At 38.8% G+C, this 23,001-nt stretch overlaps 1 long non-coding RNA gene across 1 annotated transcript; it reads left to right on the forward strand.

Annotated features, from left to right (window-relative positions):
- Positions 1-5,727: 5,727 nt before the first annotated feature.
- On the forward strand, positions 5,728-14,095 carry LOC125938149 (uncharacterized). Its single transcript, XR_007462632.1, has 3 exons — positions 5,728-5,839; positions 8,722-8,773; positions 13,937-14,095. It is a non-coding gene; the product is annotated as an uncharacterized LOC125938149 (long non-coding RNA).
- The last annotated feature ends 8,906 nt before the right edge of the window (positions 14,096-23,001 follow it).

The following is a 23,001-nucleotide window of genomic DNA, read 5'->3' on the forward strand; positions in this document are numbered from 1 at the left end:
CTTATTTTCTAACAATAACTGGATTTCATTTGTTTACTTGATCTTAATGCAAGCTTCTCAATACGTAGGAATACCTTTTATGTCTTTCGCACAGTAAATGTAGAGAAAACCTTGGTGAGAGAAAAGCTACAGTAAGAAACCTGGAGGTGGTAGCAGCAGGAGTGACAGAGCAAGGACTTTGGAAAATTCTTCCCTTCACAAAATTACTGAGAACACTGGCAGAAATGCCCAAGTCATTATTGGCGTTGAAATGGCGTATGAAAACAGTAACAGCACTTTGCCCTCCACCAATTATGGTGGATATGGGGACCTCTTCAATATTCTCGATTCTGTATCTTGGGCAGGAAAACATGAGGATGATTCTGACACGTCCCGTCACATCCAGAAACGAAGAGTGGTTTCACGAAGGTTAGGAGTGATATCAAAAGGACGCACAACAAGCCAAGTGAAAGGGCTCCTATCAGCTAAGTTACGAGAAATGGATCTTCAAAACGTTTCCGATTATGTGATCGGAAATTGGGACAAGCTGAGCCTGCATCAAGCCATGGACTCATAATTGCACTCCGAAGACAAAATACAAACTTCATAAAATGATAAGAATATGAAAAATAAGTTTAAATCGTCACTGAATTCTGAGTGTACGAGAGGGCAATTATACGTAGCTTGTTTCTTTAACAAGTATATATCTTCTCATAAAACATGGATATGTGCTTGTTTCCGGCATACACGCAAGCCAACACAGTAAACTTTGAGTAAGGCAAGGAGTGCTGGAAAAAGACAGGAGAAGGAATCCACAACAGTGGTCACTTACTAACAACAATAGAAAGCTGGGTTTCTAGATGATATTAAAGAATGAAATGATTCTAAATAATGAAAACTCTAAATATGTCATTAGAATAGATTAAAAAAATAGATGGACTAGGTCTGCTCTTGTAATGGACTTTTAATGTGCGTTCATAATGACAGCTTATGTAAAACTTATAGAACGCGTTGGCTTTGAGAAAGACACTACGCCTCTAAAAATCAAATCCCAGGGAAAAAAGTGCAAGGTCTTGAGAGATGACGCACCGAGTAAACATTGTTGTTGACGCTCATGCTTTGGCTGGACAGGAAGGTCCTACTTTCTACCAAAAAATATTCAGTTGATAACCCAGGTCTTGTAACCATGGCTAGCACAAAAACATATTTTCATTTCTTTGGGGTGTAACAGGTGTACCAAAACCCTAGGGACATGTACAAATTATTCTAGGAAAGAATAGGAATAGTTAATACAATCTCGTGGGATTAACATTCTTTATAACTTCTTTAGGATAAGTTTACTATCGTGCAATCATTTTAACATTTCATGTATCTTTTGGCTGTGTCTTGCAGAGTTTAAAGTCTGTGATGGGGCGCCTGGGTGGCGCAGTCGGTTAAGCGTCCGACTTCAGCCAGGTCACGATCTCGCGGTCTGTGAGTTCGAGCCCCGCGTCGGGCTCTGGGCTGATGGCTCGGAGCCTGGAGCTTGTTTCCGATTCTGTGTCTCCCTCTCTCTCTGCCCCTCCCCCGTTCATGCTCTGTCTCTCTCTGTCCCAAAAATAAATAAAAAACGTTGAAAAAAAAATTAATAAAGTCTGTGAAAGGCTGATTTATTAGACTTTCATTCTAATAAGATATATAGACATGTTTATATTTTCAACCAATATGTCCATGGTTGAAGAAATTTCTTTTGTGAAGTACATAAATTTTATGGGTTGTACAAGTTTTATGTAATTGTGTGGATGAATGGCACTTCTTGATGTCTCAAAATATTTACCTTGGTAACCTCATAAGATTAATAAATTTGTCATTAAATAAGGAAATTATGATAATTACTCCCTTCGAGGTGCAACATTAAATAATTCAGCATCACGCAGTGTCCTGCTTTGTAAGAACACGTCGGAGGTGGGAATACAATAAAACTCATGATGTGATTTCATTTTTTTGCTCTTCTTCCAAAGAGATTATAGACACTCAGAGACAGAGAATGTTTTACCACTTTTCTTGATCTCTTCCTGGACACCTGGGCCTGTGCATTTGTAGTCAGTGCGGTTGAGTATCACTAGTCCCCCAGGAGCCCCTAAGACAGAAGGCAGTTGTCAGGACATGGTGGGAGGCAGCAAAGTTACAAACCCAGGACCTTGACCATCTCTTACTGGTAAGTCCAGTCCACTGAGTCAGTCTATTTCGTTTATATCCTGAGGGCATGCACACCTAGCCAGAAACAAAGAGTTTTAAATTTAGGTAAACTTCTGACTTGTCTATCTTCCTAGACTCTGAACTTTGTAAAACATTCAGCCATATTTTCTACTCCTGCAGAAGGTTCTAAGTGCCTTCGCTCACTGTCATTCGCTCAAGGGGTGGGCAGTTTATACCTAAGGAAGAACAAAATTCTGTTACACATAGCACACAACATCCACAGGACTTACGGATTCCTTTCAAATCCGTGCTTTCTGTCCCCGGGCAACATATGCCCAGGGACCAGTTCATACATGCAACGTGCAGAACTTCCTGGGTGACCGGAATGGATCCAGAAAAATCGTCACTGCTTTCATTTTCATTTCTGTTCAAACCTTAAGTGCAGCTTCTGTCCTGAGGTAATTCTGTAACGTGCATAGCAGCTGAGACCACGCTGATCCCCAATATGCTGTTCTAAACTCTACCTCCCAGGGAAATTCCAAATTCTAAGAATTTCGAGAGTGGATGAAGATTTGAAAAAGAAAAGTGTGTGTGTGTGTGTGTGTGTGTGCACACGTGTGTGTGTGTGTGAGTTTTACATGAGTGTATACGGTCATAAGTGTATACGGTCATGAAGTTTAAGGAAGAGTTACTGTCACTTACTCTCCAGCTCCTTACCCCGCACCATTCGCAAAGACTCTTTCCTGGTCCCTCTTATCTTATCGAGTGGTCACACAAGGTATAGGCTCAGACTCCTGGATCTCACAGTGAGAAATGCCTGTGCACTTGTCAGAGGGGCCGTGCACACATGTATACAATGGGAGGGCTGAGGGAATAGAGGAAAACGGTGTCTCTGCAAGGCAAACCTCGCTTTTCACTTCATAATCTTTTTTTTTAAGTTTATTTAGTTATTTTGAGCGGGGGAGAGGGGGAGAGGGGGAGAGCGGGAGAGAGAGAATCCCAAGCAGGCTCCATGCCACCACCAGAGCAGAGTCCAACGTGGGGCTTGAACTCACAAACCGTGAGATCATGACTTGAGCCAAAACCGGGAGTCAGACGCTTAGAACTGACTGAGCCACCCAGGCGTCCCTTGACACGTCTTTTTACTTAATTTTTTCCCAAGCTATTAACTACGGAAAAACTTAGAAAGATAAATAAACAAATGGAATGCAAAATCACTCTCAAATTTATTAATCATGGCTAACATTTAGTTCATTTTCTTCCACTATATGTTATATATGTGATAGTTAAAATTATTAACAACACAATACATATCATTATATATTTAAATTCTTATAATATCATATATATTATAATTATATATATGTGATATATATAATTTAAATTACTATACAATGTAAGCATTATTTATTATGGCTTATATATACACACGCATTTAATTACATATATATGTATACGTATCCACACACACGGAATGTAGACCTATATATATATGGATATAGTTGTGTTTTTTAATATATCATAATCAGTTTTATATGTAACTATATAATCTTTGAAAATATAACTGAGGGTATTCATAATATTTTTTGATAATTTTGCTCTAAAGTGAACATTTGATAATCTAATATTATTTCTGCCCGTGGCTATTTTACATTGCTCCTAAGGTTTTTGTATTATATATAATATTATAATATAATGCAGTAGTATTGTATATAATTATATACAATGTTCGTATAATATATAATATATATAATGTATACATATTACATATAATGTTGATCTGTGTGTGTATATATATATATGTATATATTATGTATATATAATCAAAGTCTTTGCCTAGATTAAGTTTCCCTAGGTTACTTCCTAAGAGGTAATGAACATTTTAAGGGAGAGAATGTGTGCTACATTGTCATGCTCCCAAATGTCAGATTTTTCAAAAAATATGTGAGAGCTCATTTCATTCTGACCTTTCCAAAATTGGATACTACTATTCAAAGAATCTTATTAATCTCTCAAGCAAGAAATTTTTGTTTAATTTGACTTCCTGTCATTATTAAACTGAACAAATATAATGGTTTTATTAATCATCTGTGATTCTTCTTTAACAGTCATGTTATAATAATCTTTCCATTAACTGTAGTATTTTGGGTCTAATTATATAGATGCTTCCTACAATAATTTGTTGTCCCTGCTCAGTTATATCTGTTGCAATTATTTTTCTTATTTGCGTGTTTTTGAAATTCATTTTGTGATTATGTCAACATCTTCAAATTCAAATTCTTATTTCCTATTTCTTTTCTTCTTTGGCATTTCTTCTTTTTTTTTTTTTTTAATTTTTTTTTTTCAACATTTTTTATTTATTTTTGGGACAGAGAGAGACAGAGCATGAACGGGGGAGGGGCAGAGAGAGAGGGAGACACAGAATCGGAAACAGGCTCCAGGCTCCGAGCCATCAGCCCAGAGCCCGACGCGGGGCTCGAACTCACGGACCGCGAGATCGTGACCTGGCTGAAGTCGGACGCTTAACCGACTGCGCCACCCAGGCGCCCCAACATTTCTTCTTTTTTTATTTTTTTTAATGTTTTATTTATTTGTGAGAGCGAGAGAGAAACAGTGTGAGTGGGGAGGGGCAGAGAGAGAGAGGGAGACACAGAATCCAAAGCAGGCTCCAGGCTCCGAGCTGTCAGCACAGAGCCTGACGTGGGGCTCCAACCCATGAATTGTGAGATCATGACCTGAGCCCAAGTCTGCCACTTAACCCACTGAGCCACCCAGGCGCCCCCATCTTCTTTGGCATTTCTTATTGGTTTAGGTTTGGGAAGTAACTTTGATTTCAGGATCAGATCTATGCTCTGTAATGTTGTTGTCATTCTCTAGTTTTGTTTTTTAATATAAATATTCAATGTATTAGAATTTCAGTGTTTCTTCTGAGGCGAAGCTCTGAAAATCATTTTTAATTTCCATAATATCAAAATTAACACAGAAAATGACCCCGCATGCTCATTTCTGGGTAATTGTGCTTAAAATCCCCAAGTGGCTTCCTTTAAACATAGCACTGCTTTTACTCCTTTTAAGTAGGGCAATATTGTAAACAATGGAATCATTTTGAAATGTAAGGAAAACAGACAAAACCTATAAAATTCCTGTAAAGACACACGAGTAGGGATGAAATGGGGTTTAATACTGCCTGTAACCATCTCCTCTGTGTATCAGCTGAGTGATGAGAGCAGAGAGTAAATCTGGGTAAATTGATCTGAAAATTCCAGGCGATCTGGCAAGGATGTGATTTTTTTTTTTTTTAAGACCCACAAGATTAGACCAGTAAAGTAGCATGACTAATGCACAGTGGGGAAGATTAATGCCACCGCTGTCTCTTGAGCGAGAGGCTGTCTCCACTATTAATGGCATTTGTGTAGGACAGACCTGCTTTGATGAATAGTTTGCAATCGTACTAGGTGGACCGTGTTAATCAAAATGGCCACAGTTATGAAAGAAATGATCCCCAATGCGTGTTTCATTGTTTGCATTTCTAAGAAGTCAGATACTGACTTTTTTTTTTCTCCAGTGGTCTTCCTAACACCCAGTGGAGGCAGCCTAGAGACCCATGCAGAAGGCAGGGTAAGAGCCACATGGGTCTCTGAAACCAGGAAGTCTGTCATCACAGCTCAAGCACAGTCTGAAGGTAAATCGAAAGGCAATGGAAGCTTCTTATCTCTTATTTGGTGTCCGATCGCCGAAACTGTGCTGGGTTTCTGATGAATATATTCATGGGGGGCTTTGGGGGATAAAAGAGATCACGGAAGTTGGGACTTCCCCGACGTAAAGATGTTCAGGGAGCCACACCCTGGCATCTTTTTGTTTCTGCCACTTAACTCACGCCCACACCCCTGGAAGGCACGTTCTCAGCTCCGTGGATTTTTCCGCTTGGGCCCTCAGTGCTCTTGAGGATTTACATTAGTGAGACAAATGGCTAATTCAGTGCAGCCAAATGTTGCACATTTCATGATTAAAGACAAGCCTCCCAGGACTGGGCTTCATTTATTTCCCCTGCAGTGAAATATGTGTGGATTTATATTTTTTCATTACCTACATAAATACAAGCAGTTTATAAAATACTGGAGGAATCATCAAAGTTAAATCTCCCATTCCAAGACTATGAAAGGAACTTTTCTGTTGTTTCTTTCTTCATAAAAACACAAGCCACCGTGTTAACGATTTAGTGAAAAGAAATCTATTTAATTATATTGTTTAAAAGTGAAATAAATAGAATTCAGCATACCCATTGATTAATTCAGCTGAAGTTCTACTCTTGGTTTCTGAAAATTAACGGCTTCTGTAGAAACTTGTAGCACTAATCGTCCCAAGTTATTGATTATTAATAGAGGTGACATTGGGCAATAATGTCAAAGTTACTCTAGCATCCGTAATTATACCGTGAGTTTTCTAGTTATCAGACTATTTGTTTGTGCGTCCATCCATCCCATGAATACTGCAGTGTCTACTTCGCACTAGGGACTGGGAGTCAGTAACGCACAAGATAAAGTGTTAGTCCCGTGGCGTTAACTGTGATTAGCAGCTACTAAAAATGGCCCCCAATGACACCTGCCTACGGATACTCATGTTCTCATGTAATATCCTCCTTCTTTAGTGTAGAATGGACCTAATGACCCTTTTCTAACACAAAGAAACTGGCCCAAGTGATGGAATGTCACTCCCAGCATCAGGCTACCAAGAAGGTTTCCATCTTGGCGCCCCTTCTCACTCTTTCTGTCTCTTGCTCTAGGAGACACCTGCTATGACTCTATTTGCAAACTCTGAAAGATACAGAGTGAGAAGCTCTAGCTGAACTGTTGCCAGATCCCTGACCCCCAAGAACCGTGAGATAACAAATGAGGCTATCCAACGTCTCGGGCTTTGGGGTAGTTTTCTACACAACAATAGTTAACTTACACACTCACATGCCAGTGGTAGAGTCAGAGAAGACATAAACAAATAAATGTATCATCTGATGTTAGGCTGACCTGGATGCTTTTGGGTAATGGGACTGTGATATGCATATGTAGACTTCCCTTTATATTTCTTGTGCTTAGGGTTGGTTTTGGGTTTTTTTGGGGCAGGGTGGTTGTTTGTTTGTTCTTGTTTCTTTTTTCTTTTTTTTTTTTTGCCTCTTGCAACTATGGGTTTGTAGTTCTCATTAAACTTGGAAAAAATGTTAGCCAAAAAACTAAATTTGAAAGAATTGAATTTGAAAAATCAAATATAAAAATCTTTCTTCAAGTATTTCTTTTTTCTGAGCCCCTTCCTCTTGGGGAAACTTTACCCATTTATCGCACTGCTCAAAGCTGTCCCACATGTAACAACTGCTTTGCTCATTTTCCGAAATTTTATTTTTCTCTTCGCATTTCATTACGGATGGTTTGTATTTCGAAGTCTTCACGTTCGTTAATCTTTCTTTTGAGAAGTCGAACCTACTTGCAACTATTCAGGAAATTTTACACCTCGCTCCACCCAACATTTTTTAAATTTTTAAAAAAATGTTTATTTATTTTTGAGACAGACATAGAGACAGAGCATGAGCAAGGGAGGGGGAGGGGGAGAGAGAGAGGGAGACCCAGAATTTGAAGCAAGCTCCAGGCTCTCAGCTGTCAGCACAGAGCCCGACACGGGACTCGAACTCACAAACTGCTAGATCATGACCTGAGCAGAAGTCGGATGCTTCACTGCCTGAACCACCCAGGTGCCCCTCCATGCGTGATAGTTTTTTAAATGAATAGTAGAGTTCATGCATTTTAACTTGTGTGCTGATATTTTTTTATTCCTGTAAGTATTCTGGAACTTTATTCTGGGATGCAGTTCAGTTACTTGGAAACAGTTTGCTTCTTGTGAGTCTTTAAGACTTTTGGGGGCACAGCTGTAGCGATGCTCAAGCTAGCATTACTATTTCCCCCACTACTGTCTCAGGACCCTTCTGTATACTCTGCAAGGGTATTCTGACCTGGGGGTCTCCCAGTTCGGTGTATGGAAAGAGGCACTATTCTCAGTACTGCTAATGTTCCTCGGTGGCTCTTTCCCTGGACTCAGGTTTCCCTGAATACTCCATGGGAACCCTGTGGAGAAGGCAGTGCCTCTGTCTCTTCTCTGCAACTCCAACTTGTGAACCCCAAGCTACTTTGGTCTCCCGGCATCTCATCCCTCTCTTCACAACTCAAGGGCTCTGCAGGGCTCCTCCTGGGTACTGCTCCTTGCACCTTGGCTTACAAACGACCGCAAGGCAAGAAAATGGGCAACCATGGGGCTTACTTCCTTTGTTTCCCTTCTCTCGGGGGTTAGGATCCTCACGTGCCTGGTACCCCTCGCCTTGCCAACCACTGTTTGACATACCTTTGTCTGCTCGGGGTAGGGAGGTAAATCTGATCCCATTATTCCATCTCAGTCAGAAGTTCAAATAGAGTGTCCATTTATTTGTTTTTATTTCTTGTTTCTTCTCTCTTTTGTATTTATTTTCTCTCCTATTTAAAATTTTAAGTCCAGTGTAGATAACATACCGTGTTATATCCATTTCAGGTGTACGATGTAGTGATTCAACAGTTCTATACGTTACTCAGTGCTCAGCAAGGTAAGTGTGCTTAATCCCCCTCACCAGTTTGACCCATCCCCCCACCCACCTCCCACCGATAGCCATATTTGTTCTCTATAGTTAAGCCTCCATTTTTTAGTCTGTCTCCTTCTCTCCTTTGTTCGTCCATTTTGTTTCTTAAATTCCACATAAGGATGAAATCATAGAGTATTTATCTTTCTCCGACTGATTTATTACACTTAGCAGTCTACTCTCTGGGTCCATCCATGCTGTTGCAAATGGCAGGGTTTCATTCTTTTTTTATGGTTGAATCATATTTTCATGGCAGAATAATATTATTTTATGGCTGGATAACACATATACACACCACACCTTCTATGTCGAATAAAGTGGCAAGAGTGGACATCCTTGTCTTATTCCTGACCTTAGGGGAAAGGTCTCAGTTTTTCCCCATTGGCATGATGTTAGCTGTGGGTTTTTTATATATGGCTTTTGTTATGTTCAGGTATGTTCCCTCTAAGCCAACTTTGCTGAGGGTTTTATCATGAATGGATACTGCACTTTGTCAAATGCTTTTTCTGCAGCTATTGAAATGATCATATGGCTGTCATCCTCTTATTGATGTCATGTAACATGTTGATTGGTTTGTGAATATTGAACCACCTTTGCATCAGGGGAATAAATCCCACTTGACTGTGGTGAATGATTTTTCTAATGTATTGCTGGATTCAGTCTGCTAAATGTTCAGGATTTTTGCATCTATGCTCATCAGAGATCATTGGCTTTAGTTCTCTTTTTTGTGTGTTATCTTTATCTAGTTTTGGTATCAAGGTCATGTTGGCTTCCTAGAATGAATTTGGAAACTTTCCTTCCTCTTCTCTTCTTTTTGGAATAGTTGAGAATAATAAGTATTAACTTTTCTTTAAATGTTTGGTCAAATTTACCTGTGAAGTTGCTTGGTCCTGGACTTTTGTTTATTGGGAGTTTTTTGTTTTTTGTTTTTGTTTATTTATTTATTTACTTTATTTATTTATTTATTTTTATTTATTTATTTATTTTGAGTCAGAGAGAGATAGAGCATGAGCAGGGGAGGGGTGAAGAGAGAGGGAGACCCAGAATCTGAAGCAGGCTCCAGGCCCTGAGCTGTCAGCACAGAGCCCAATGTGGGGCTCAAACTCACGGACCGCGAGATCATGACCCGTGCTGAAGCCAGACGCTTAACCAACTGAGCCACCCAGGTGTCCCGAGGGAGTTTTTTGATTACTGATTCAATTTCATTACTGGTAATCAGTCTGTCCAAATTTTCTATTTCTTCCTGATTCAGTTTTGGTAGGTTATAAGCATCTAGAAATTCATCCATTTCTTCTAGGTTACCTAGTTCGTTTGCATATAATCTTTCATAAAGTTTGCTAATAATCATTTGTATTTCTGTGATGTTGCTTGTTATTTCTCCTCTTATTTGTGATTTTGTTTATTTGAGTCCTCTCTCTCTCTCTCTTTTATTGATGAGTCCAGTTATTTTCTTTTTAGTTAAACTTCTTTTATTTAGACATAATTATAGTTTTGGATTCAGTTTAAGAAATATTGCAGGGGCGCCTGGGTGACTCAGTCAGTTGAGCTTCCAACTTCGGCTCAGGTCATGATCTCCCGGTTTGTGAGCTCGAGCCCCGCATCAGGCTCTGTGCTGGCGGCTCAGAGCCGGGAGCCTATTTCAGATTCTGTGTCTCTCTTTCTCTCTCTACCCTTCCCCCACTCACACTGTTTCTCTCTCTCAAAGATAAAGATTAAAAAAAATTTTTTTTGAAGAAAGATTGCAGACAGATCTCATGTATTCTTTACCTGGTTTCTCTGAATGGTAACACTTTGTGTAACTTTGGACACTGTCACAACCAGAATACATACACTGATAATGTCAAGAGACAGAAAATTTCCTTCACCGTGAGGATCCTTCTTGTCCTTTGGTAACTACATCCACTTTCTTCCTACCCTTCTGTCTCCTCTGTAAACATTGGAAGCCAAAAATATTTTGCTTATATGATACTGTCACTCAAGGGCTATTTTATAAATGGAATCATATAGTGTAATCAACTTTGGGATTTGCTTTTTCACTCAGTCTTATTTTTAAGATATTTACCCATGTTGTTGTGTATCTTTTTGTTACTGAGTTACCATTCTATGGCATGGTTATGTCAGAGTTTCCCTGTTCACCGAGTGAAGGACACCTCAGTTGTTTCCATTGGGGACCTACAATGAAACAAGTTGCTCTGAATATTCATGTGCAGGTTTTTTTTGAAGTTTAATTATTTACTTATTTAATTTTTGAGATGGTTGGGGATTGCAGAGAGTGAGGGAGAGAGATAATCCTAAGCAGACTCCATGCTGTCAGTGCAGAGCCCAACGCTTGGCTCAAACTCATGAACCTTGAGATCGTGATCTGAGCTGAAATCAAGAGTTAGATGCTTAATGGACTGAGCCCCCCAGGGGCCTCTCATGTACAGGTTTTTAGTGAATATATTGTTAGCCTTAATGCCCAAGAATGTAATTGCCAGCATATAAGGTACACAGAGGTTCACAGACTAACTGTATCATCGTACATTCCCACCAGCAATATATGAGTGACCCACTTTCTCACGTCCATGCCAGCATTTGGTGTTGTCATTATTTTTTATTTTAGGCGTTCTGTTACATGTGCTGTGACCTTCCGTTGTGGTTTTAACTTGCACGTCCTTAACAATGATAATGATATTAAACACTTTGTATGTGCTTATTTGCCTCCTGTATATTCTCCTGGATAAAATGTCTGGTTTTGTCCTTTCTCCATTTTACAATTCGTTTGTTACTTTGAAGTTTATAATCAGCCTTTGAGTTAATATTTTGTATGAGGTGTGAGATTTCAGTTGAGATTCTGTTTTGTTTTGCTGTTGTTGTTTGTGTTCATAGATACCTAGCATCATCTATTGCAAATCCGTCTTACTCCATTTGAAATATTTTTGCCCCTTTGTCAAAAATCAGCAAGGCATGTTTATGTGATTCTAGTTCTAAATTCTTTATTCTGTTTCATTCATGTGTGAGTCTATTTATTCACCAACACCACATAATCTTGACTATGGGAGCTCAGTAATAAGTCCCGAAATTAAGTAGAACAATTCCTCTTTTTTGTGAAATAATTTTAGCTTAGATCGTTGACTTGAGATCTTTCTTCCTTCCTAATACATGTATTTAATGTTATAAATTTCCCTCTCAGCATTGTTTTAACTGTGTCCCACAGCTATCCTAGTTTCTTTGACTTTCTTTATAAGTTTTAGATTGATTTTGTTTATAACTGCAAACATTTTGCTAGTACTTTGGAAGGAGCGTTAAATCTGTATTTCAGTGTAAGGAAGATTGGCATCTTCATGCGGTTGAGTATTCCAATCAATGAGCACAGTGAGTCTCCACTTGCTTAGATCTTTGACTTCTTTAATTAGCCTTGTGTCGTTTCCAGTGTACGAGTCCTGTCCATTTATTAGATCTACACTTAAACATTTCATTTTGTAAATGATCATCAATAATGTTATAGTTTTAATTTAAATCCACGTGCTCATCGTTCATATACAGAAATGTAATTGAATTTTGAATGTGTATCTTATATCTTACAATATTGCTGAACTCTACATTAGTGCTCGTAATATTTTTGTAGTCTTATTGGGATTATTTGACACAGATCCTCATACAGTCTGAGATAGGAAGTTTTATTCCTTTAAGATCCATATACCTTTTACTGCTTTTTCTCACTGCATTGCACTACTGTCTGAATCAGAGTAGTCATAGCTGACATTTGTGCCTGGCCCCAAATTTTAGGGAAAAGGATTCAGTGTTTATAATTAAGTATCATATTCACTGGAGGTATTTCATAAATAATTTTTATTAAATTGAAGTCTCCTCTTTTCTTATCTTTTCTGAGAGTTTTTAGCATGAGTGGGTGTTTTGTTTTATTGAGTAGGCATCACACCCAGTGTGAAGCCCGACATGGGGCTTGAACTCAAGACCCTGAGATCGAGAACTTAGCTGAGATCAGGAGTCTGATGCTTAACCGACTGAGCCATCCAGGTGCCCCAGGTTTTTAATTGTAGATTTGTTTCTTTTGTTTGTTTGTTTTCAGTTTAAACAGTTTTGCTTTACATATTTTGCAGCTCTATTGTGTGGTGCATACATATTTAAGATTACTGTGTACTTCTGGTGGATAGACCCTCTTATCACTAAGTAATATATATCCCCATATTTTTGTTTAATGTGTTCTTGCTTCCTCATTCTAATTTTTTTTCATCATTTCCCTTATATTTAGAAAACTTCCTTTTGCTGTCCTTTTATGTCAGGTCTTCTGGCATAAAATAAACAGACAAACGCTCTTCATTTTCTTTCATCTGAGAATTCCTTGATGTCCCTTTCATTCCTTAAGGATATTTTCACTAGATATAGAGTCCTGGGTTGACAGCTGTTTTCTTTCAACATTTGAAAACGTTTGTGCTGCTTTCTTCTGATCTTTAGAGTTTCTGGTAAGAAATCTACTGTCATTTGATTTGTTTCCCCCTAAGGGTAGGGTGTGGTTTCTCATTCACTGACTTTAAGATTTACTCTTTGTCTTTAGTTTTCAGGTGATTGACAATAATGAGCTGCAGTGTGAATTTCTTTGATTTTGTCCTGTTTAGGATTCACTTAGCTTCTTGAATATGTATTTTTATGTCTTTCACTACATTTAAGAAGGTTTCAGTCATTAATTTTTAAAGTACTTTTTCAGCCCCTCCCATTTTCTCTTCTCTTCCCAGCATTTTGATGATAGGAATCTATACTTTGTTATAGTCCCATGGGTCCCCGATGTTATATTCCCTTTTTTTAGTCCATTTTCTCTCTGTTGCTCCAGTTAGGTAATTTCTACTGTTCTGTCTTCAACTTCACAGATTCTTTCCTTTCTCCCCTTGTTATCGACTGAATGTTGGTTTCACCAAAATTCATACACTGAAGCCCTAATCTCCATGTGGCTGTATTTGGAGATTGGGCATCTACAGAAGAAATTAAGGTTACCTTAGATGACAAATGTGGGGTCCTGATCCGAAAGGATATGTATCCTTATAAAAATTGACACCAAAAGGCACTCTCCCCCCTCTTCTCTTTCTCTCATCCTCTCTCCCTGCCTCTTCTCCTCACGCCTGTGTTGATGCACAGAAGACAGGGTTTGCGAGGACTTGGAGAGGAGGCAGCTGTCTGCAAGCTGAGAAGAGAGGCTTTCCCAGAAACTAAGTCAGCTGGGATCTTACCTTGCACTTCCCAGCCTCCAGAGCCGTGAGAAATAAATGTCTGTGGCTAAGCCATCCAGTCTGTGGTATTTTGTTATGGAGGCTCAAATTAACTCAGACACCCTTCTATTATGTTATTGGACCTTCCACTGAGTATTTTCTTTCAGTTTTTGTACTAGACGTGGTTATTGATGCCAAGTAAGCACTCCTGAAGTAGTTTGACAATCAACAGCTCACAAGTAATACAAATTCACCATCCGAGGATAGGCTAACCTGGGGCTTGAGCTTAGCCAAAAAAAAAAAAAAAAAAAAAAAATCCTGGGCCTAACTTATTTCAGTTTTGGACGCTTTGAAAATTATCTAAAATGCAACACATGTGATTGATTAGCCGATCATCTGAAGAGTCAGTGTTATTCAGCAATTCTGCCTTAAATGCCTATTCTTTTAATAAGTTACTGAACCATCTACATGTATTCAATCAATAAAAATTTATTGAACATCTCCTATCTCCCTGGCACTATGGTAGTTATGGGCATTGGGCAATAAGAATACAACTCACTTAATTCCTTTCCGACTATGTTGCCTTTTGAGCCTGATAACGATTTCTGCATTACGCCCAGGAAAGGGAAAGCCTTTGGTATTTAGGGTGGGTACTTTGGGTACTGGCCTGGTGCCTAATTGTTTTTTGAAATATCTTTCTTCTCCACTTTTAGTGGGAACAGCTTCTCTCATTTATGACTGAGGAAGAAATAAAGAGCACTAAATGCATACGGTATAAAGCCTCTCTTTGTCTCTATCTTTGCACAGACTTTACCCCACAGACTGAGTCTCAGAGGGCCTTCTGATCCCCATGGGTGGTCTGAGCTTTCTGCATGACAGCTGGGAAGCCTAAGCTACTGCTCTGGGGCAGCGGGGGAACCACTAGAAAGAGCCAATAACAAGGATTTATTTTCTCTTTGGTTTTTCCCCTAAATCAACTATAAAAAAAAAAACTGTATAATACTTAGCCTGATAAGCAGAAAAGGGAAAACGCAAGATTTAAATTATTGGTTCATAAAATAAGACGCCAGACAATCCAGTTTCATTATGCACCGTGGATTGGTCGTAGTCCGTTAGCAGACAGAAGTGCTATGCATACAGATACTGCAATAATAGGGGAAAAAAAAAAACCAGTTGATTGGGGAAGCAGTTCCCCTGCCTTGATTATTTTCATAATTCTTCCCTGTCTATTGTCTTCACAGATATGAGCACAATGTCAACTCTGGCCTTTTGTTGCATTTGTTTTTATTTTTGGTGTAGTCAAAATTTCCAACCATTTCGAAATGAAAAAAGTGCCATGTTGCCCTCTGCACTTCTGGGTTTGTCACAACATTGTGTAATTAGGCATGTTGGCAGTCTAATACTCAAATTAAAAGCATGTTTTCATAAAGACACGAACCCAAGAAATAGTAAAGTTATTGGGAAATTCCTGAATCTCAAAAGCTTTCTTAATTTTGAATATGTGTGTGTGTGTATAACACATATATATTATGTATGTATATAGTATGATGTATATATCATGTTACACACACACACACACACACACATACACACACACACACACACACACGTGGGAAAATAGCCAAAAGGGGCTCGGTCTTAAAATCCAGAGTCTGGTCTGAAAGTCCAGAGTCTTAGTGAGATAGAGACGCAGAAGCAAATCAGATTTTTGGGCCACACCCATCCAAAGATTCAGCTAAATAAAGGAGGGTCATTTATGGATTCCTCTAACAAATATTTGAACAAATATTTATGGCCAGTTTACAATGGGCCGGACACTGTTTTGGAGCTAAGGGTCAGTGGGTTTCATGGCCAAGTCTATAGGAAAAATTTGCCACTAAACAGCAACTGAAACTATGAGCAAACAGTGTGCTTAAGGCACAGCCAAGCACTGCCCTCAGCTACACTTTCTGAGCTGTTTCGTATAACCGTATTCAGTAAAGATGGAATTGATTTTCCCTAAAGTTTCCGTTCGCCACAAAACCGGTGTGGTCATGCTTCCTTCATTTGAGAGATGTCCAGAGAGGGCTTGAAAAAGACAATCAGCGTTAGTGCCCTCAAGGGCTCACTAGAGACTGGGAAGTGTAAAGTGTCCCCCAAAGCATGAATAGACTGGAATCTAGCTGAGGAATCAACATGTACATATACAAGCAGACACCCATAAAGCAACTGAAAAATCACCCCTTTCTTACCTCTTGACCACAACGGTGGTTTTCCTGCCGGGCCTGTTGGCCTTACTTAGATGGTTCCATCAGCTGTCAGTTCAGCTGTGGACAGGGTTCTAGGACAGCCTCTCGCTCATGGTCAGGTTCATGCTGCCGGAGTTGCCTGTTGCCCGGACCTCTCTCTCTCTCTGCTGTTATTCAGGAGGAAAGGCCGGGATTGTTTACGTGTCAGCGGGAGCAGGAGCGCTCCCAGAGTTGAAAGCCAGAAGCTGGAAAGAGTTCTTCAGGCCTGGATTCGGAAACGTCCATAATTTAACTTCTACCACATTCTGCTCAAAGAAATCACATGCCAGGCCAGATCTAATTGGCAGTGACAGAGACTCTACCTCCGAAAGGGAGTTGTGCAAAAAATTTTAACCTTATTGGATCTACAATATCTATAAGGGGCCACATGTCCTAGTTATACTATGCATAGGACGTATACATTTATACACATATGCATTTCAAACCAACCCCTGTTGTGTAAGAGGTCACTGGAAATGCAGGAAAAAAAGAAAGAATGGAAAAAAAGACTCTTGGTATTGTGTTGAAATAACTTAAAAGTTATAAAAAAAATTCGCAGTGGGGCGCCTGGGTGGCTCAGTCAGTTAGGCGTCTGACTTCGGCTCAGGTCATGATCTCGCAGTTTGTGAGTTCAAGCCCCGCGTGGGGCTCTGTGCTGATAGCTCGGAGCCTGGAGCCTGCTTCGGATTCTGTGGCTCCCTCTCTCTGCCCTCTCCCGTTCATGCTCTGTCTCTGTCTCTCTCTCTCAAAAATAAACATTAAATAAATAAATAAATAAATAAATGTAAAAAAAATAAATAAATAATTCACAGAAATAGTTCAAAGAACTTCCTCATGTCATTTACTTAAATTCCCTGGTTGCAAATATTTTTTCCTTGTTTGCTTCATCACTAGGATGGTGGTGAGTAGGCAACATATAAATTCAGAAAGTAGATTAGTTGTTGCCGAGCCTGTGGGTGGCCACTAAGGGGTAAGGTCTTCCTTGGGGATTATGAAAGTGTTCTACAATTAGAACATCATCGTGGCTACACAACTCCGGGAACACACTAAAAAACACTGATTCTACACGCAATGAGTAAATTTTATAGTATGTGAATTACATCCTAATAAAGCTGTTAAAAAATAGTCCCTATAAGCACTCATTGAATGGATTTCATTCTCAAGGATAGTAAAGGTTATGGGACTTTATGTACGCTACCACGTCGTTGGAAATCTCTCTAAAAATAAATAATCCGAGAGTCTACAACGTCAAGTCAGTGGCGGTTATTTGGAAATTCCAGCATGTGAATTGAGAATTAATCATTTGACCCTCAGAAACTGAGATATCAGCTTAGAATCAGGTACTTCGTGGCTCCAAAATGCGATTCAGTGCCCAGTGGAGCTACAGAAATTGAATGTCCCACCAGTGTCCACAGGCCTGCGTGGGTAGACAGGTGCATGGACCTGACCCCAGCATACGGTGCCCAGAGTCAACTTAAGTGGGCCAGGGAGCCAGTGAGCCATTCTGATTTGGTGAAATACATACCACAAATATAGCATAATTATAGATTTATAAACATATAGAAAAATAGAAATATTGAATATTGTCTAAAGGGGAAAAAACCTGAAACTAGAAGAAAACATAAGCAGTTGTTCTCACGCTTGTGGATCAGAGCTCTGTACCAGTAACTTTCAGAAATACCTGGTTTTCCTGCATTTAAAATTTGCTCCTTTGTGTGTGTGTGTGTGTGTGTGTGTGTGCGTAGTTGTGTTATCATGTCCAGAAAATTATTAATGAGAACTAACCTTAACAACCAAACAATAACTGATACCTTTTGGAAAGCCAGAAATAATTTTTGAATAACTTCTTGATCGCACGATAGCCAAAATATGTGCTTTGTGAGAAATGCACATTATATTATTGTCACGGTAAGAAACTGAGATAAATTATAGGTAATTTCCAGTTTTTAGTACCGTTTCTATGGTTATATAAGCAACGTATATTACTTCAGAACATGTTACCATGGTTATTTCAGGTAATTCCGGGTTATTAAAGCTTTTAAAATAAAACTGATTTTTCTTCTTGGTGGTGGTTGTTGAATAAAATTGGTCAAGTTGAGAAGAAAGAAATCTCCTTTCTTCGTCACGAGGCATTGCACTCAGTGTGCATGGTCGGAGGCTGGAGCAAAGCCCAGAGCTGCCTCCCCCTGCCCTCCCCCCCACATCCTGAGAGCAAGGGATCTCACATCTACAGATGTGGCTTCACCAGATGGAAAGTAAGCTCTAAATCCTAGCATCCCCTTGGCTTTTGAATATAAAAAGAGTGACAGGTCAAAGATGATACTTTAAAAGTTGATTCTGAGAGGGAAGATGCCTTTGATGCCCTATTGATGCCCAAAGCCTGCCAGGGACAGAAGGAGGTGTGGACACTCAAAGACAAAGTGCTGGGCCGTATTTCATCCACCTCTAAACAAGATGGCTTTCTCCTGACCACGCCTGAGTTTTTAGCCAATGGGGCCAATTGATCAGCCATGTGATCTTCATTTTACCGGGTGACAGTCTCGAAAAATCTGAAACCAAACTTATGGCCCTGCCCTGGAAAGCCTTGAGCAGTGAGTGCAGCTGTCGCAGCAGAGAACACACAGGTGCCGAGCTGCACAAGTCTTCATTCAACTGCTCCCTCACTCCCTTGGTCCTGCCTTCTTCCTCTCCCATCCACTCAATTTAAATTGTGGATCATTGCGTTTTGTCATATGGACTTATGTAAGTCGCAGGAAATCTCGTATGAAGCACATTGTGAGACTAATTAATAAAAATAGTAGAAATCAGGAAATAGTCCTGCAATGACAGCACGAGACTGAAGTAAAAACCACACACACTAGACATGTATACAAACGTGCAAGATTACACAACACTATTTCAGCTACATATGTATGTATGTATGTATCTATCTATATCTATCCATCCTACATATGTATGTATGTATGTATGTATGTAGCTATCCATCCATCCATCCATCTAAAACATGTGTGTGTCATTCGAGGACTTGTAAATTAAACTATTGCTAAAAGCTTATAACTATCACACACATAAATATTACTCAACTTACATGAGTACAAGGATTTTCCAGTAAAACATCATAATCGAATACAATATCTTCTTAGAGAATTCTGAAGCTAATTCTACCTTTGTTGTTATAGCCACGTTGCTGGAGTATGTATTTGAGCAGACATGAATAATGTGGCCACGAAATCATAACAAACGTAACTTTCGGAATGTCCAGGCAAGCTGGTGGGTGGATAATGGCTTGTTTCCTTTCTTTTTCCCTCCCTATGGAGACAGGCAGAAATCCTAATGAGATGGAAATAAACAGTATTCAGAGAAAAAGGCCTGGTGCAATTTAACGTGTGGACGAATTAGGGCAATTTAACTGAATTTTCTGCCTGTTTCCTCATGTGCAAATATTTCCTGTTTAAAGACCCTCACGGGCCGCTGTGAAGTTCAAAGCAAGAAAGTAATTTGTCATAACTTGTAAGTGCTATACTAGCATAAGCTGCCAAATTAATAATAAAAAATGATAATTCAAAGCTCATCATTTTCCTTACCAAATAAACTTAAAACGCCCACACAAAATCCATTTCCATTTCACAAAAGTATCTGGGCAGAATATATTTGAATTATTTATTGGGATCCCCTTTTTACAACATATGCATTTTCTCTCTTGCTCTCCTTTTTTCTTTCTTCTTCCCATGGATACTTGGCTCTGTTTTAGACCTGTCATTTTTCCAGAACGCTTACTAGACAAACTCTGTCTTTGAACACGCTATTGAGTCAGCCTGTTTCAGAGAATATTACACACAGCAAATCAAAGGAAACACAATTCCTGTTCAATTTTAATAACATTTTTGCTTTATGATAATTATAAAATATGTTCAATGGCAGTTTCAGAATTAAATGAAAAATTGTACATGACAACTTAGCAGCCATTGGATAATTGAAAAGGAATGTTGGCTGAGTGGATTAGGTTATGAAAGTGAAGACGTCAAAAGAATTTTGCTAAAAAAACAAACAAACCCTATTTTCATTTTAGGGAACATGGGGCAAAAAACCATAGATCTGAAGACAAGGAATCTTAAAGAATTACGTGGTACAACCCTCTATTATAAAAGAAATTAAAAAAAAAAAGAACTGATGGTTTCAGATGTTTATAGACTACCCCAAGCAAAATGAAAATCAGATGCCTGATTAATTTCCTACTTGAACCTGAAAAGAATACTGCATTCAGTTAGAATATTAATGAGCAGAGAAAAGTTCTCTTCAAATCATGGTTACAAAAACTATATATATTCAGTGACTATATTATAGCTTTTATTGCTCAAGGTGATGTTATTTGTTGATTGCCGAGTAACACTCCATTGCATATATATACCACATCTTCTGTATTCATTCATCCATCAATGGACATTTGGGCTCTTTCCATACTTTGGCCATTGTTGATAGTGGTGCTATAAACATGGGGTGCATGTGTCCCTTCAAATCAGCATGCCTGTATCCCTTGGATAAATACCTAGTAGTGCAATTGCTGGGTAGTAGGGTAGTTCTATTTTTAGTTTTTTTGAGGAACCTCCATACTGTTTTCCAGAGTGGCTGTACCAGTTTGCATTCCCACCAGCAGTGCAAAAGACTTTCTCTTTCTCCACATCCTCGCCAACATCTGTTGTTGACTGAATTGTTCATGTTAGCCTTTCTGACAGGCGTGAGGTGGTATCTCATCGTGGTTTTGATCTGTATTTCCCTGATGATGAGTGAGGTTGAGCATCTTTTCATGTGTCGGTTGGCCATCTGGATGTCTTCTTTGGAGAAGTGTCTATTCATGTCTTTTGCCCATTTCTTTACTGGATTATTTGTTTTTTGGGTGTTGAGTTTGATAAGTTCTTTATAGATTTTGGATACTAACCCTTTATCTGATATGTAGTTTGTAAATATCTTCTCCCATTCTGTCAGTTGCCTTTTAGTTTTGCTGATTGTTTCCTTCACTGTGCAGAAGCTTTTTATTTTGATGAGGTCCCAGTAGTTCATTTTTGCTTTTGTTTTCAAGGTGTTATTTGTTTCATGGCATTTTATGTGAGAGTCCTTATTTCTTCCATAACAAATGTAGCAAGTTGACTATGATATTTATATTAGTAATGCTATATTGGAGGTTTAACGTGGTCACATGATCTGAAGTTTTAAATTAAAAAAAAAAACTATATTGGATTCCCATAATACCAACAGAGTCACCTTGCTGAGATTTCGTTTTAAGAATACCACAATGTTTTGGGATGCCTGGGTGGCTCAGTCGGTTGAGCATCCAAGTCTTGATTTCAGCTCAGGTCATGATCCCAGGGCTGTGAGATCAAGCTCAAATCAGCCTCCACACTAAGTGTGGAGCCTGCTTAGGATTAAGATTCTTTCTCTCTCTCCCTCTGCCCCTGTTGCCGCTTGCACATTCTCTCTCTTTGCCTCGAAAAAAGATACCAAGAAGTTTCAATTAAGGTAATCAATTTAAAATGCAATAAATTGGCACCTTCTTAGTTAAGATTATAAATAAGGAGTTTAATTTTTTAGTTGTAGCCCAATCTCTTTCTGTCTCTCTCCATCTCTCTATGTTTTCACGATCCTTATTTTAATAAAAGTCTTCTTACATATAGAGAAAAATGAATTTTAAATGTTTTCTAATCTGAAAGCAGTTAATTATTATTGAAGACACGGAATGAGGGCTTAGGATATGCCAAGTTCAAAACTGTTACTGAATTTCATCATTGCAAGAAACCAACAAGGCATGATTAATTTTCACACTTAGAAGGTAAGAAAACACAGCCACACAGAAGTTAACTTTCCTAACTCACTGCTATGGAAGCGCAAAGCCAAGCGGTCAATTTACGTTTGTGTGTGTTTTTACAGTTTACCCTTGAACAACATGGGTTTGAACAGATTTTTTCTAATGTTTATTTTTTATTTATAATTTTTGAGAGAGAGAGAGAGAGAGAGAGAGAGAGAGAGAGGCAGAGTGCAAGTGGAAGAAGGGCAGATAGGGAAACACAGAATCCCAAGCAAGTCCCCGTCTCTGAGCTATAAGCACAGAACCCCACGAGGGACTCAAAATCAGGAACTGTGAGATCGTGACCTGAGCCAAAGTCGAACACTTAGCCAACTGAGCCTACACAGGTGCCCCTTTATTTTTTTTTTGATAAATACAGTACAGTATTGTGAATATATCCTTATGATTTTCTTGAGAACATTTCCTTTTCTCTAGCCTATTTTATTTGGAAGAATACAGTATATAAAAAATATACAAAATATGTATTAATTAACTATTTATGTTATTGGTAAGACTTCTGGTCAACAGTATGCTATTGGTAGTTTAGCTTTGGGGATTCAAAAACTGTATGTGAATTTTCAACTTGGGGTTGGAGGGTAGGATCAGTGCTCTTACCCGTGCATTGTTCAAACTGTGTTTAATTTCTTATGCTGATACTACCTGTGCAGTAGTTTTCAACCATTCTGATCTCTGGAACAATGTTATTAAAACTTACCGAGTCCACCAAGAACTTTGGTTTATGTAAGCTGTATCATTTGACTCTATCAGAATTTAAAACGGAGAATAATTTCAAATATGCATTTAGTCATTTAAAAATAACAGTAATCCATTACGTGTTAACAAAAGTAATAATTGTCTGACCCTTAAATATGTTTCCCAAAGCAAAAT

The sequence above is a fragment of the Panthera uncia genome (genome assembly GCF_023721935.1).
Source record: "Panthera uncia isolate 11264 chromosome B2 unlocalized genomic scaffold, Puncia_PCG_1.0 HiC_scaffold_24, whole genome shotgun sequence".
Lineage (NCBI taxonomy): Eukaryota > Metazoa > Chordata > Mammalia > Carnivora > Felidae > Panthera > Panthera uncia.